We start from the raw sequence: 16961 nt of genomic DNA, 5'->3' as shown, positions 1-16961 counted from the left end.
CAGATAACCAAGTAAATTAGATAACCAAGTAAATCAACACTGACATAACAGGAGCAGAGACAAGTAAGAATGTATTCAAATAAGGAAGGCAATACCAACTCAATCAATCACATCATGTCTAATACACAATCCCGACCATCTCAATCCTCAGTTTCTCGTATCATAATTCCAACTTCCGAACCTTCAGCACACATGGCATCTTGTGCCCCCATAATTTCCATCTCACTATTAACAACAAAATCCACATGCTATACAATGCATAATGTCCGTACAAATGCACTGAAGATGTTCAAGAAGTATCATTTTCCTAATATAAGTAAATTAGAATTTCTAAACTAATTAGGAAAGCCAGCGAGAAAAGATGAAGTTGTTTCTTTTGAAATAATTTGAGTAAAGAAGGTACCCCTTTCAATTAAAATACATCATCGAATGGATTACTACCTTTAACATGGGAGTTAATAATTTAAAGGTTAGTAGAAATTCCTTTTTTGAGTAAAATACAATCTCAGGCGGTTTAAGGGGATATAATTGAGAAACTATTTGAATTAAAGATGTAACAATTATTGAAGTTTGAAGTATTTGAATGTATATATATATATATATATATATATATATATATATATATATATATATATATATATATATATATAAATACGGAAAGGTATTGAAAACACTGTAGGATCCAACATAAAGGATCACAACAATAAAGGGATATAAATAGTTAAAGCACTAGAATTGATAACAACAAATAAACACAGCAACAGAAAGTGCACGGCATCACCCTTCGTGCTTTTACTCTCGTTCTCACCATAAGAATCAATATTCACTTTTATTCTTTCTTGTTGCGGCATGCAACCCGATCCCAAATCATATAATACCGTTGTGGCGTGCAATCCGATCCCATTTCACATAATACCATTGTGGCGTGCAACCCGGTCCCATTTCACATAATACCGTTGCGGGGTACAAGCCGATCCCATTTCATATAATACTGTTGCGACAAGGGAGATAATATCGTAAACAATAACATCCCGGCAAGGGAATCAACAAGTACATCATAAGGGTCACGGAAAAAAAACCAAGAAGCATGATAACCTCAACAAAACAACAAGACATAATAAGCATGTGATACTACACCGGTAACCACAATAATTGGACATGTAACATATTTGCACGAAGTCATAAAAGAACTCACAATCAAGAAGTATCCAAAACAATAAAGGAGGAAATCACTTCAATTAAGGCAAATAAGGGTCACTGTAACACGTAGCAATTAGAGGAAAGTTAACAGCATCATATGAAGCATATAGAGGTAATTCAAGCAATTATTAAATCCAATAATATTTCGATAATTTCCACATAATGGACATAAGGACCTAAGAACCCTAGAGGTAAATTTCCCATAAATAAATCAAAGCACACACTCGTAATCTCATGTGCACGGACTACAATTAGCATAGAAGACTCAAATCCTAAGGGAAAGTCCCCACACAAGGTTAGGCAAGATACTTACCTCAATCCGGCTAATTCAATACTCAATTTAGCTTTTCCTTTACCAATTCATCAATGCTCGGCTCAATCTAGCAAATAACGACTTGAATACATCAAACAATGCAAGAGAAAAGAATTTCAATTAACAAAACTATGATTCTTATACAATTTGCAAAGAATCAACAAAAGTCAACTCCCTAGGCCCACACCTCGGAACCCGACAAAAATTATAAAAATCAAACACTCATTCCGCTACGAGTTCACCCATACAAAAATTATCTAATTTCGATACCATTTGGTCATTCAAATCATCATTTTATATTTTTGAAAGATTTCACAAATTTCCCCCAATTTTTTGAGTTCGTGGGTGAATGGGTAATCGGGTTTTGGTTCGAACATCGGATTTTGACCATGTGAGCCCGGAGTCGATTTTTGAATTTTTGGGGAAATCTTTAGAAAACCTATTTTCATGCATTAGATTTTATTCATTTAGCATTTATTTGATATCGTTAAGTAAATTGTGGCTAGATACAAGCGAATTGGTGGTGGAAACAAGAGGTAAAGCGGTAGTTGAGGCTTGAATTGTGTTCGTGGCATTGAGGTAAGTGTTTGGTCTAACCTTAGCTTGAGAGATTAGGAGTTGTGTATTATTTGCTATGTGTTAATTGTTGAGTACGATGTATAGGCATGGTGACGAGTATCTATACGTCGGTGTCAAGTATTCCCGCGAGTCTTATTCTATGATAAATGTGACTCCGTTTTGTATTGTTCATGCTTTATATGGTGATTTCTATTGTGGAAGTATTATTGGTAATTGAACATTGTAGAAAGTTGGCTCAAGTTGAGAATTGAGTTGTGAAATAATTGTAGAAAAGAGAAGAGGTTTATGATATTGTTTTCCCTTGCCGAGATGTTATTACTCATGATATTGTTTCCCTTACCGGGATATTGTTGTTATGCTTTTGTTCCCGTGCCGGAATTTTATTGTGATATTATTGATTTCCTTGCCCAAATTGCTTTGTGATTATTGCTTGGGTGAGGAAGAGTGTAAAGCACGAAAGGTGATATCGTGCATGATTTTGAGAGTGTTAATGCACGAAGGGTGATGCGGTGCCAATATTGTGAGGTAAAAGCACAAAGGTTGATGCCGAACCGCACGATGTACAATGTCGTGCCATGATATTAGTGATAACTCACGAAGGATAATTATGTGCCATGATTATGTGAGGTAAAAGCACGAAGGGTGATGTCGTGCTGATTCTATTAATTTTTACGGTGAGGATGAGAGTAAAAGCACGAAGGGTGATGTATTGCACATGTTATTGAGTTTTTTATTTTTGATGATAATATTGGTTTTCTGTTGTTACCTGATATTCCCTGCAGCATGTTTTCCCCCTCCCATCATTAACTGTAAATTTCTGCCTTTGTTTTCCCGATGTATATGATTTAACTACACAAGTTTATTTGGTAGTATTTTTCTAGCCTCGTCACTACTTCGCCGAGGTTAGGCTAGGCACTTACCAGCACATGGGGTCGGTTGTGATAATACTACACTCTGCACTGTGTGTAGATCCCGGTGTTGCATCTTTTGGACCATAGTGAGGTTGTTGCCTTCAGTCCATCAGACGATCTGATGTAGTCCTACAGGCATCCGCAGGCCTTGGCGTCCTCTTCCTATCTAGTTTTTCTTCTGTTTTTTACTATTTCAGAGACAGACATGTATCTATTTTGTTCGGACCCTATTTGTAGTATTCTTAGATAGTCTATGAGATTGTGACACCAGTTCTGGTTGCTTTTGTTTATTGATTTGTATCGGTATTAATTTAAATTATTATATTTCGTTCTTCCGCTTTATTATTTCTGGTAGCTTTCACTAGTAGGCGCCATCACGACTCTCGAGGGTAAAAAATCTGGGTCGTAACAAGACAATACCAAATTGAGGTCACAAGATTAAAGAAGTAATCAAGGATGGAGAAAAGAAATGCACACCTCTGAATTATGGAGACAGAAAAAGGGAGAGAAAAAGCGATAGAATGAATGATTGTATTGAATTACAGAAAAGTCAGAATCCAAGAAATAATTCTTGAAATCGGAGGTTCGATGCTTTTGGATTTTTTGTATATAATTTTGGAAATTTTTACCTCCTGTGGAATATTCTTGAACAAAGACGACGAAGTTTAAGGGTTGAGCAACATGAAGAGTCTGTTACCTTTTTTTCATTGTATTTCAATGTATCTCGTTGTATTCTATGTATTTCATTGTATTCATTGTCTTTTTTTTCAATGTATCTCGTTGTATCTCATGTATTTCAATGTATTCACTGTCTCGCTATATTCCATGAATGTATTCATATATTTTTTTAATTAATATAATTTATGCATTCAGATGTATTTACGTATTCAGATTTATAATTGAGTTTGTTGAGTTAAATTAGGAGTCTATTTGTGTTAATTGATTCACTTCCCGTTTAAAAACAACTGAATAGACCAACAATTTATGCTATTTACGTTACTGTATTCACAAATACATATCCTGAATACAGTCGAATACAATAATTGCCTAGTTGTACTCCCCTAATTCATGCCGAGTTTTGCTACAATATTCATGAATACAGTAGCCTAAATACATCGAATACACTCTAGGAAAACTGAAAACATAGTTATAGAAAGTAATATAGTAAATGATAGCTACAGCTAGCTAATAACCACTAAACAATAGTGGTTTGTGAAAATTTGTCAAAAAAAGAAAACAAGTAACTAACTTAATTATTATACCTAATCATAATTACTAATGTTTAAATAAAATATCAATCGTAATATGCAGAAAGATTTATTAAATATAATTTCATAATATTTAAAGTACTACATCTCGCGTTTTTGTACGTTAAAAGTTTCGTCTTCGGTTAATCGACGTGGACTCGGGGATGAGAACCTTTTGACGTTAACGTATTTACGTTATTTTTAACAAGTGCTAAATAAGTGTTATGAAGGATAAAGGGGTACATGGATTAAAGAAAACGAGTTTTATTGAAAGTGGACAATTTGGAATAAAATACGGGTCGAGCGATAATACCCGATAATTATAAATTAGTACCATGCAAGGTACCATGTGACCACGGTAGTATAATATATAAAGTATATATGAAGTATTTTAAAAATAAATAGAATTTTTTAAGTAATTTGTGATAATTTTTAAATTATGCGGTAATTGATTAATTATCGTGTAACGGGATATTATCCGGTTAACTTATAAGTGGATAAAAATTATTACAATCTCACCCTTACCTCACGAGGCAAGAAGCCACAACATTGGAAGATGACTAAGTAAGTCATTATTGCCAAATGGCTAAATTAGGAAAACGATTAAGATATAAATTACATAATAAGTCTTAGCAAATAAAACTTTGGAATCAATTTTAAAAACTTTGAAGCAATTCAATAAAAAAGACACAATCTCCATTTGGACTTCATCTCAAAGATGTTGAAACAGAAGCACATTAAAGCTTACCAAAAGCAATTTCATCCAAGATTCCACACAAATCCAACAAAAGCGTTGGAACAGAGTCAAGAATTTCATTCCAATTTAAAATTCAAGTATAAATTTCGTTCAAGAATTTCGCAGAAACAGGTATGTTAAGGACATCCCTTCTTTCTTTTGGCATGGTCCATATTATACTAAAAAAACGAGCAAATATACAGTTTCTATAAATTACTCTATTCATAAAAATAGTAGAGGTGTCTATATTCTTGATTCCCTATGAGAATTATTATTATCTTTTGTTCATGGGTCTCAGAATAATACGCAGTTGGAAAAGTTTATCCGGAAGGAATATCGAGATTATTATGAATTTTTCATGCATTTCATTCATTTATATATGTGCATTGACTCATGACCAGATGGTGTTATATACGCGTATATATGTAAATATATGTATGGGATATGGGAAAAGGTTACGACATTACATAAGCTCCACCACCTAATCAGCTGGTATACGATAATGTTGTTGCCCACAATGGCTGAAATATGATTCAAACGGCATTATATATGCGTATATATGTATGTATATGTATATAGGATATGGGAAGAGGTTATGGCGTTATATACGCACCACCTGATCATCTGGTATATGTTTATAATGTTGCCCACAGTGGCCAAGATTATATGATGGGATGCCCTCAGTGGCTTGATGATATTATGTACACACATACCTATGTATGGCACGACATTTATACGCATGTGCATGACATTATAAACGTTTCAAACTTTACAGAGTTATTCAGATTTGAAGGTATTTCTATATTCCGTATTTCATCTATGTCTTTTACGTACTTATTTTCATGCCTTACATACTCAGTACATTTTTTGTACAGAAGCCCTATTTCATGGGTCTTGCATTTCATGCCCGTAGGTGCAGGTAGGCAAGCTGACGATCCCCCTCCTTAGGATCCCTGATCAGCGAGAGTTGGCATGCTCCACTTGATCCAGAGCTACTTTGGTTTTGGTACGATATGTTTGTATATATGTATATGTATACGGGTATGACGTGGCTCAGTCCCGTCTTTGTATATATATGTTTCTAATTAGAGGTTTGTAGACAGTATAACTAGTTGGGTTGTATTTGTCCTTGACGACTTTCGATTTGGATTTATAATTGTCTATAGCAGCCTTGCCGGCTCGCCCACTGTGTTTTGCCTGTATACGTACATAGGCCTTGAAAAAAGGTTTCCTTCCTATATGTTATTTTTGTAACTCAGCAGATGTTATTCAGGTTCATATCTTAGACGCATGCTTAGGGGTGTTTGACAGGTAGGACTCAGGCACCCATCGAGGCCCATCAGTTTGGGTCGTGACAAAAAGTGGCATCAGAGCAGTCTTGTTTATGGGTGTGTTGTGCACCACACTTATAGACATGAGGCTACAGGACATATAGGATATTATCCTCTCTTCTTATCTTAGATCGTGCAATATAAGCATTCATGTTCCTAATGATGTGTTACGTTTTCAACGATGTCTCAGAAGACTACAGCCGCTAGCACGGGTTAGAAGGCTATGTACGTATTAGAAAGAGAGATATGTTACACTATGAATTCAGACCTATCGGTGATCATGGGTTCTATTGAGGAGGATCCATCCGAGGATCCATATAAGTCATACGTTCGAGCTATTTTGACCACTCCGGCAGTAGATGGGGTGAGAGGAGTTCCGGCTTCACCAAGGCCCTTAGTTTCATAGCATGTTGATCAGGGTATGAGGGGAGTAGTGCATGGATTGGCACAGCTGAGATTCCCTCAGGCTCAAAACTATGTCAAGGTATTTGCCGACACCAGTTCTTCTGAGATTCCGGATAGTCCATAGTCTTGGGAGTCCGTCAATCAAGGTTCGTCGGTATATGTTATGGGATACGCAGAGGAAGAAGATAGTAGTCGGGACAAGAGGAGTAAGGTAATGGATAAGGACATGAACATTCTACTTCGAAGTGTGTCTGATCGAGGTTCTTATATAGGACGAGGCAAGGACCCTCTACTATAGACTTCCTCGAAGTGTCAATTTTTGGTTCGTGAGTTCCACCTCTTCTTGGAATATTACCAAGTCAGAGTTCTAAATGTGTTTGGATGTTTTATGAGAATGTAGGGAGCCACGTCCCGACTTGTATATATTATGGTTATGCCTACTTAGAGGTTTTGCAGACAGTATCCTGTATATAGTTTTGGGTATAATATGTCTACGGCCTAGTCGACCCTTATTTATATAAATATTTTTTTAAATTAGTTATGTGAGTTAAATTTTAATATTTTTACCTATATATATAGATCTAGCCCAAAATGGCCCGTGATGGATTTGATAATAAACAAGGATAAGGTACGTGATGTTCGGTTGGGTAGAACTTGATATTATAATGGGTATGGACTGGTTGGCCTTTTGTTATGCTAACATCAAGTGTAGATTAAAGATTGTCTGATTTCAATTTCTAGAGGAGCCTGTTTTGGAGTGGGAAGGTAATACGGCATCGCCGAAACACAGATTTATTTCTTATCTCAAGGCAAGGAAGATAATCAGTAAGGGTTGTATTTATCACTTAGTTCAGGTTCAGGATATGGAAGTAGAGTCACCAACCATTCAGTCCATCCCAGTGGTTAATGAGTTTCCCGATGAATTTTCGGGTCTTCTGCCAGAGCGAAAAATTGTGTTTGCCATTGACCTACTACCAGATACTCATCCAATATCTATTCCTCCTATAGAATGGCCCCCGTAGAGCTGAAAGAGTTAAAGGAACAACTAAGGGACTTGTTTGAAAAAGGTTTTATCAGAACTAATACGTCACCATGGGGAGCACCTATGTTGTTTGTGAGAAAGGAGGATGGTCCCTTACGAATATGTATTAATTATAGGCAGTTGAATAAGGTGGCGATCAAGAATAAGTACCCGCTCCCGAGGATTGAGGATTTATTTGATCAGTTACAAGATGCCAAGTGTTTTTTTTCAAAGATAGACTTGGGGACTGGGTACTATGAGGTAAGGGTTAAGGAGGAAGATATTCCAAAGACATCAATTCAAGACCAGATACGGGCACTTTGAGTTTCATGTCATATCGTTCTGTTTAACCAATACCTCAGCAGTATTCATGGATTCGATAAACTGTGTGTTCAGGACCCTTTTAAGATCTATTCATAATCGTATTTATTTGCAATATATATTGGTATATTTTCGTTCAGAGGCTGAGCATGCAGATCATTTGTATACTGTGCTCAGAGTTCTACAAAAAGAGACGTTGTATGCAAAATTCTCTAAATATGAATTCTATTTGAACTCCGTAATTCTCCTTGGACATATTATTTCGGGAGAAGGCATCCGGGTGGATACAAAAAAGAGTGAGGTAGTGAAGACTTGGACTAGACCCACAACACCGACGAAGGCTCATAGCTTCTCCATTTCGTAGGTTATTACAGGAAACTTATAATGGAATTTTCTTCTATTTTAAGCATGGTATGTGGTGTCTCGCTTAATGTTCCGGAATAACAATAGGAAATCTATGATGCAAGTAAGTTGAAGAAAGGTTGCGAATAAGTATAAATAGATATGTCTAGGTCGCAAAACTAAAGTATGGTAGAGCGACAAGGTTTTAGGAAGGCAGGAGGAAGGATAAGAAAAAATAAGTGAAAAAAGTAACAAGAATAGATAAGTCCTTGGGAATAAGTTCATAAAAAATATGATGATTTCTCTAAGTTACAGAAGGCTCAGCATAGCCTGAAAGAACATACATGAGTCTAAGACTAGTAGCGTTTAGAATAGATGAAATACTACCCTAATAGTGGGATAAGGACATAATTGTGATGGATAAAGAATGAAGTTTGGGCCTCCAAAGAGGGGAATTTCCTGAATTGTACAAGATAAGGATAACCATGTAAGTTAACTCCGAAGGGAACTAGGTTTCAATGGATCGACGCTTGCAAACGGAGTTTCCAGACCTTAAAGGACAGATTAACTTCAGCACCGGTTCTAATGCTCCCAGAAGGGACCGATGGTTATGTGATCTATTGTGATGCTTCAGGCATTGGATTGGGTTGTGTGCTGATGCAGCATGGTAAGGTTGTGGCTTGTGCTTCTAGACAACTAAGAAAGCACGAGAAGAACTACCCGACCCATGATTGAGAGTTAGCCGCGGTGATTCATGCACTAAATATGTGGAGGCACCACTTGTATGGCATTCATGTTGATATCTATATGGATCATAAGAGCCTCCAGTATATCTTCAAGCAAAAGGAATTAAATCTATGTCAAAGGAGATGGTTGGAGCTACTTAAAGACTATGATGTTGACATTTTATACCATCTAGGGAAGGCGAACATAGTAGCCGAGGCCCTCAGCCGTAGATCTATGGGTAGCCTGTCATATTTACAGCCAAAAAAGAGGGGAATAGCCCATGAGGTTCATCAACTAGCTAGTCTTGGAGTTCGGTTACTAGACTTAGGTGACGTTAGAATTACTCTTCAGGATATGACAATATCCTCCTTAGTAACTGAAGTAAAGGAACGCCAGTACGAGGATCATGTGCTAGTTCATTATAGGAATACCACCCTTCAGAAGGAGAAGACGTCATTTGAAATTACAAAAGATGGGGTCCTCAGATATCGAGGACGATTATGTGTGCCTAATGTTGCAAGGCTGCATCGGTAGGTTATGGCAGCAACTTACTATTCTCGCTATTCTATCCATCCAGGAGCAACAAAGATGTATCATAAATATCAAAGAGGTATATTGGTAGGATGGAATGAAAAAGGATATAACGGAGTTTGTTGCTCAGTGCCCTAACTGTTAGCAGGTTAAGATTGAACTTTAAAAGTCTGATGGATTATTGCAGGTTATAGAGATTCTGACTTGGGAATGGGAAATAATCAATATGGACTTCATCGTAGGTTTACCTCGTACCCAGTGAAATTTGGATTCTATATGGGTGATTGTTGATAGGCTTACAAAGTCAGTCCATTTTCAGCTCATTAGGACTACCTATTCCACAGAGGATTATACCAGGCCTTATATCAAGAAGATAGCATGATTGCATGGTGTCCTTGTATCTATTATCTCATATAGAGGAGCTCAATTTACAGCGAACTTCTGGAGGTCCTTCGAAAAAAGATTGGGGACTCAAGTAAGTCATAGTACAACATTTCATCCCCAGACAGACGGATAGGCTGAGCGTACTATTCAGACTTTGGAGGATATGTTACGAGCTTGTATAATGGACTTCAAAGGTAGCTGGGATGATCATCTACCTCTTGTTGAGCTATTATTCAAGTATTCATATGGCTCCATATGAAGCTTTTTATAGACAGAAGTGTAGGTCGCCTATATGGTGGTTCGATGTTGTAGAATCTGAATTACATGGACCAGACCTGGTTCAGTAGGCCATAGAAAAAAAAGAAAATCTTATCTGGGATCGACTATTGACAGCTCAGAGTTGTCAGAAGTCATATTCTGATGTGCGGCGATGAGATTTAGAGTTCGGGATTGATGACTGGGTATTCTTAAAGGTGTCACCTATGAAGACTGTGATGAGGTTTGGCAAGAAAGGCAAACTTTGCCCTTGGTACATGGGACCATAGAGGATCATACGCAAAGTAAGCCAGGTAGCATATAAGTTAGATTTGTCTTCGGGCTTGGAGTCTGTATATTCAGTCTTTCATGTGTCTATACTCCATAAATGTATTGGAGATCTTTCTAGAATTGTGTTAGTTGACGACATTCAGGTCACAGAGCAGCCGTCATATGAAGAAACTCCCATTGATATATTAGATGGACAGATTCGGAGATCGAAAACTAAAGACGTAGGTTCGGTAAACGTACTTTGAAGAAGCAATAATGTGGAAGATGTGACTTAGGAGGCCGAGGAAGACATGAAGTCTAGATAATCCTACTTATTTCCTCTTCAATAAAAGGATCCGACTTAGACGTCATAATTATAAGGTACGTGTATAAATTCTTGTGTTGGGTTATTAAGCTTCTACGGGGAGAGTTGATAGTGGTGTTGTTACAGAGACGATCTTGCCGAAGTTATATAGATCATGGGGAGTTGAACATATGAGGACGAATGTTTCTAAGGGGGGAAGGATGTTACATCTCGCGTTTTCGTACGTCAAAAGTTTCGTCTTCGGTTAACCGACGTGGACTCAGGGATGAGATCATTTTAACGTTAACGTATTTACGTTTTTTGTAACAAGCGATAAATAAGTGTTATGAAGGATAAAGGGGTACACAGATTAAAGAAAACGAGTTTCGTTGAAAGTGGACAATTTGGAATAAAATACGGGCCGAGCGATAATACCCGATAATTATGAACTAGTACCATGCAAGGTATTATGTGACCACAGTAGTATAATATATAAAGTATATATGGAGTATTTTAAAAATAAATAGAATTTTAAGTAATTTGTAGTAATTTTTAAATTATGCGGGTAATTGGTTAATTATCGGGTATTACCCGGTTAACTACTAAGTGGATAAAAATTATTAAAATTCTACCCCCACCCCATGTGGCAAGAAGCCACAACATTGGAAGATGACTAAGTAAGTCATTGTTGCCAAATGGCTAAATTAGGAAAATGACTAAGATATGAATTATATAATAAGTCTTAGCAAATAAGACTTTGGAATCAATTTTAGAAACTTAGAAGCAATTCAATAAGTAAGACACAATCTGCATTTGTACTTCATTTCAAAGAAGCATATTAAACCTTCACCAAAAGCAATTTCATCCAAGATTCCACATAAATCCAACAAAAATGTTGGAACGGAGTCAAGAATTTCGTTCCAATTACATCTTATTCTGTCAAGAATTTCGTTCCAATTTCAAATCCAAGTGTAAATCCATTCAAGAATTCCGCAGAAACAGGTATGTTAAGGCCCTTCCTTTTTCCTTTTGGCATGGTCCATATTATACTGAAGAAACGAGCAAATACACAGTTTCTATAAATTACTCTATTCATAGAAAAAGTAGGGGTGTCTATATTCTTGACTCCCCATGAGAATTATTATTATCATCTGTTCATGGGTCTCAGAATAATACACAATAAAGTTTATCCAAAAGGAATATAGAGATTATTATGTATTTTGTCATGCATTTCACTCATTTATACATGTGCATTGACCCCATGACCAGATGGCATTATATACGCGTATATATATAAATATATGTATATGGGATATGGGAAAAGATTACAGCGTTATATAGGCACCACCACCTGATCATCTCGTATATGATGATGATATTGCCTACAGTAGCTGAAATATGAGCCAAACGCCGTTATATACGCGTATATATTTATGTATATATATATATGGGATATGGGAAGAGGTTATGACATTATATACGCACCACCACCTGATCAGCTGGTATATGTTGATGATGTTGCCCACAATGGCCGAGATGATATGATGGGATGCCTTCAGTGGCTTAATGATATTTTGTACACCCATACCTATGCATAGCACGACATTTATACGCATGTGCATGATATTATAAACGTTTCAAAATTTACAGAGTTATTCAGATTTGAAGGTATTTCTGTATTCCGTGTTTCATCTATGTCTTTTACGTACTTATATTCATGTCTTACATACTCAGTAAATTTTTCGTAATGACGCCCTTCACGGGGCCTGCGTTTCATGCCCGCAGGTGCAGGTAGGCAAGTTGACGATCCCCCTCCTTAGGATCTCTGATCAGTGAGAGTTGACGTGCTCAACTTGATCCGGAGCTGCTTTGGTTTTGGTACGATACATTTGTATATATGTATATGTATATGGGTACGACGTGGCTCAGTCCCGTCTTTGTACAACTATGTTTCTAATTAGAGCTCTGTAGACAGTATTTCTAGTTGGGTTGTATGTGGCCTTGACGGCTTTCGATTTTGGATGTATAGTTGTCTATAGCAGCCTTGTCGGCTCGCCCACTATATTCTGCCTGGATACGTACATATGCCTTGAAGGCAGGTTTCCTTCTTATATGTTATTTCCGTAACTCAACAGATGTTATTCAAGTTCATATCTTAGACGCATGCTTAGGGGTGTTTGACAGATAGGACTCAGACACACATCGCGGCCCATTGGTTTGGGTCGTGACATAAAGGTTATTGCAAAAAATGATTTCGCTTAGTGAGATAAAATAAATAACAATAAATATTACTAAGGTATGAATAATAAAGACGATAGTAATAGCATTAATCTTAATAATGATAAAAATAATAATAATAATAAAATAACTACTCTTACATTATTAGTGATATTAGAAGCTTAAGAAAATAGTTCGAAAGAAAGGAGGAACAAAATTGGATATCAAAAGGTGTCACATCGATGTATCATTCTTTTACTTGTCCATGGATATCAATAAAATGCAATGTTGCTGCTTTGTACTCATCCACCGCAAGGATGCATTAACAGATAGAGTTTATCAACCTACTCAATACTTTGTAAGGGATTACATTCTTAATTATCATACTTCTAATTATGCAATTTCTAAAATTTACTCAATGCCTTTGAGAAATTTTTATCATACTTCCAGTTATGCTAAAAAAACAACAACAACAACCCAGTAATAATTCCACTAGTGGGGTCTGGAGAGGGTAGAGTGTACGCAGAAGCAGAACTTCCAGTTATGCAATTTCTGAAATTTACTCAATGCCTCTGAGAAATTTTTATTTCCGAAATTTACTCAATTTCTTTGAAAATCATCTTACACACTCAATTTTTTAGAAGTGTATCTAATACACTCTACTTTTGACCAAGTAAGTTGCACGCAAAAGGAGAGCGTGAAGAATGAAAAACATGAGATTCTACAGGATTATTTGAATGACGTAGATTTGAATAAATTGATCCAGTGGTCTAAATACATTTTTTTTTCTTTTTATCCTTTTTCTATCTTTACCATTACACAAAAATACAAAAAGAAAAAAAGAAAAAGACAAAAAGCTTACCTGATAATACCTTCGTCCCCAGCCCCTCTTCCGGCAAACTACACCAATTGGAAGGCTTTAGCAATATATTGACTCTTATGCTTGGTCTTTCACATCTCCACCCGTGCTTCCAACGCCATGGATTTTCAGTGAAACCCTCTTCTATTTCGTCTTTTGTTGGTCGGAAATGGAGTTCCCGTGCAACTTCAGCCAGTAAAAAGTTTGGGTATGATCGCCAAAAAAATTTTTATGAGTATTTTCTTGTGACCTCTAACTTACATGGCTGCAGAGCTTTAGAGGAGGAATTATTGTACATTTCTACCAAATCAGAAGCAATCTTAATAGATTCAATAACCAATGAATTCCGACTAGTAGCTTCTCTAGCCCAAGCACCACCGATATTAGGAGACCCATCACGAAGTGCCAAATCGAAAGCTCTGCGTCCATTTTCAGCCATTATTTTGATATTCTCTTAATATTAGCATGATATTTAGGGGTCCTAATTGAAGAAGAAAGAATGGTAGAGATGGTGAGGGGAGGGGACGTGGTGAAGAAAAGAGACGGATGGGTCGGGTTAAATTAAATATAAATGTTAAGATAAAAATAGGTGGGTCGAGTTTAATAATTGTAAAGGAGCTAAAGTCAAACACGTGCATTACACAGATAAACTTTTTACTTGTCCTGATCAAAAAAAGTGTGATGATTTTCGCCCTCAGAAAGTGTGTAACAGAAATTTGTTGCATAGCTCATATGGCAACTTATGTATTTTGCCTTTTCTATTTCATGCTAAACACTTAAAAATATGTTTGACTTTATTTCCTGTGACGAAGATTATCTTATCAGGCATCTAAATTGTGTTTTATGATAAGTTTAATTTGGATCAGTGCATGAAGCTGAACTCAAATTGTGTAGAACATTCTTCTTAGGACTTGGGAAATTAATTAGGATTATGACTAGTTGGCTGTCATCTTGGTATAACACAGATCTGACAAGCGAATAAAATCAAAAAATTTGAAAAGTGATAAGTTCTTAGTACCTTTTTTTTCAAGAAAAAAAATTAAGAAACAAATCTAATAAATTCACAAGAATAAAAGAGAGGGTGTGAAGCTAACTTCAGACTTATAAGCGATCGATATATATTGGTTAAGTTTATTTGTAACAAATTACTAGAATACTAAGATTAATGACCATACTTATGGAGAGAAGCTTAATTAATATGGTTAATTTTTTTTATTTGTTCAAAGTTGGATGTTTAATTATGTAAAGTGATATGGAATAAACTTACATTAATTTGTATGTACAAAGCGATATAATCAATCAAAAAAAAATTGCGGAACTTTGATTAATAGTGCTACTAATATATTTAGAAATTGCAGAAAATAATACTACTATATTTTTCAAGTACATTATTTATGAGTAGTACATCTAAGCGTATGTATCTAAATAAGAATGTTTCAGATAATATTATTAGGCCAATTTGATCGATGTTTCTATTAATGTCAAGTGATTCTTAAAAATTGCTATCCGCTCAAGCTAAGAAATATACGTTGAGGCGTAAGTGTAGCTTGCTATAAAGACAATTTCAGATCATTTGTTTATATGTTGTGATTATCAAATCTTATGAAATTGAGAATTTTTGGTAAAGAGCATCGTCCTTAAATGGATTTTACGGGATGTGAATCTAGGGTAGTCGGGTCAATTAATATCGATTAGATGGTCTAAAAAAATTAAAATTAACAAAAGTCCTGACTAGGTCAAATTTCTCATTCTTTTAACTTTTGGTAAAAGTCATTTCTTTAAATAGGAGAGCCACTGAACATTTTTATGTAGATAGTAGTGTAGACTATAAGATATACCTTTCACATAAAACAACAACAACAACAACTACCTAGTAAAATTCTACATAGTGGGGTCTGAGGATGGTAGTGTGTACGCAGACCTTACCCCTGCCCTGGTAGGACAGAGAGGCTGTTTCCGATGGACCCTCGGCTCAGAATGACGGAAATAGAGAAAAACAAGGAAAACAAGAAAAGAAAAAAGAATTCATTAGTAACTCCAGTAAAAATCATTATAGTAACAGAAGCATAAAAATCAAAAGATGAATGACATGCAATAACAATAGCCAGAGTCTAGGGAATCTAAGATAAACAACAAGAATAGTGTGGGTTCAACATAAACTGCAAACCATCTAAGATCAACCCCAATCCAACCCCGCCTCGCCCCCGGCATGCAGAAAGGCAAGCTCTACTACCCATATCCTACAACTCTAATGCTAGTCCTCCAGGCCTTCCTATCAAGGGTCATGTCCTCGGAAATCTGCAGACGAATCATGTCATGCCTGATCACCTCTCCCCAATACTTCTTAGATCTCCATCTACCTCTTCTCGTGCCCACCACGGCCAACCGCTCACGCCTCCTCACCGGCGCATCGATGCTTCTCCTCTACACGTGCCCGAACCATCCGAGCCTCGCTTCCCGCATCTTGTCATCCACAGGGGTGACGCCCACCTTCCTCCGAATATCTTCATTCCTGATCTTGTCTATCCTAGTGTGCCCGCACATCCACCTCAACATCCGCACTCTGCTACTTTCAACCTCTGGATATGGGAGTTCTTAATTGGCCAACACTCTGCCCCATACAACATTGTCGGTCTAACCACCTCTCTATAAAATTTACCTTTGAGTATCGGTGGCACTTTCTTGTCACACAAGACTCCAGATGCAAGCCTCCATTTCATCCAGCCCGCCCTTATGGGGTGAGTGACGTCCTCGTCGATCTCTCCGTCCCCCTGAATCACCGACCCAAGGTACTTGAAGCTATCTCTCTTGGGGATGACCTGTGACCCAAGCCTCACGTCCACGCCTACATCCCTCAACTCAGTGCTAAACTTGCACTACAAGTACTCTATCTTAGACCTGCTCAATTTGAAACCCTTAGACTCGAGAGTCTATCTCCAAACCTCCAATCTCTCGTTAACACCTGCCCTCGTCTCGTCAATTAGAACAATGTCATCAGCAAATAGCATA

This window comes from Nicotiana tabacum, chromosome 18 (genome assembly GCF_000715075.1).
Source record: "Nicotiana tabacum cultivar K326 chromosome 18, ASM71507v2, whole genome shotgun sequence".
NCBI classification, from domain to species: domain Eukaryota; kingdom Viridiplantae; phylum Streptophyta; class Magnoliopsida; order Solanales; family Solanaceae; genus Nicotiana; species Nicotiana tabacum.
Note: the sequence above shows the minus strand (reverse complement) of the source record.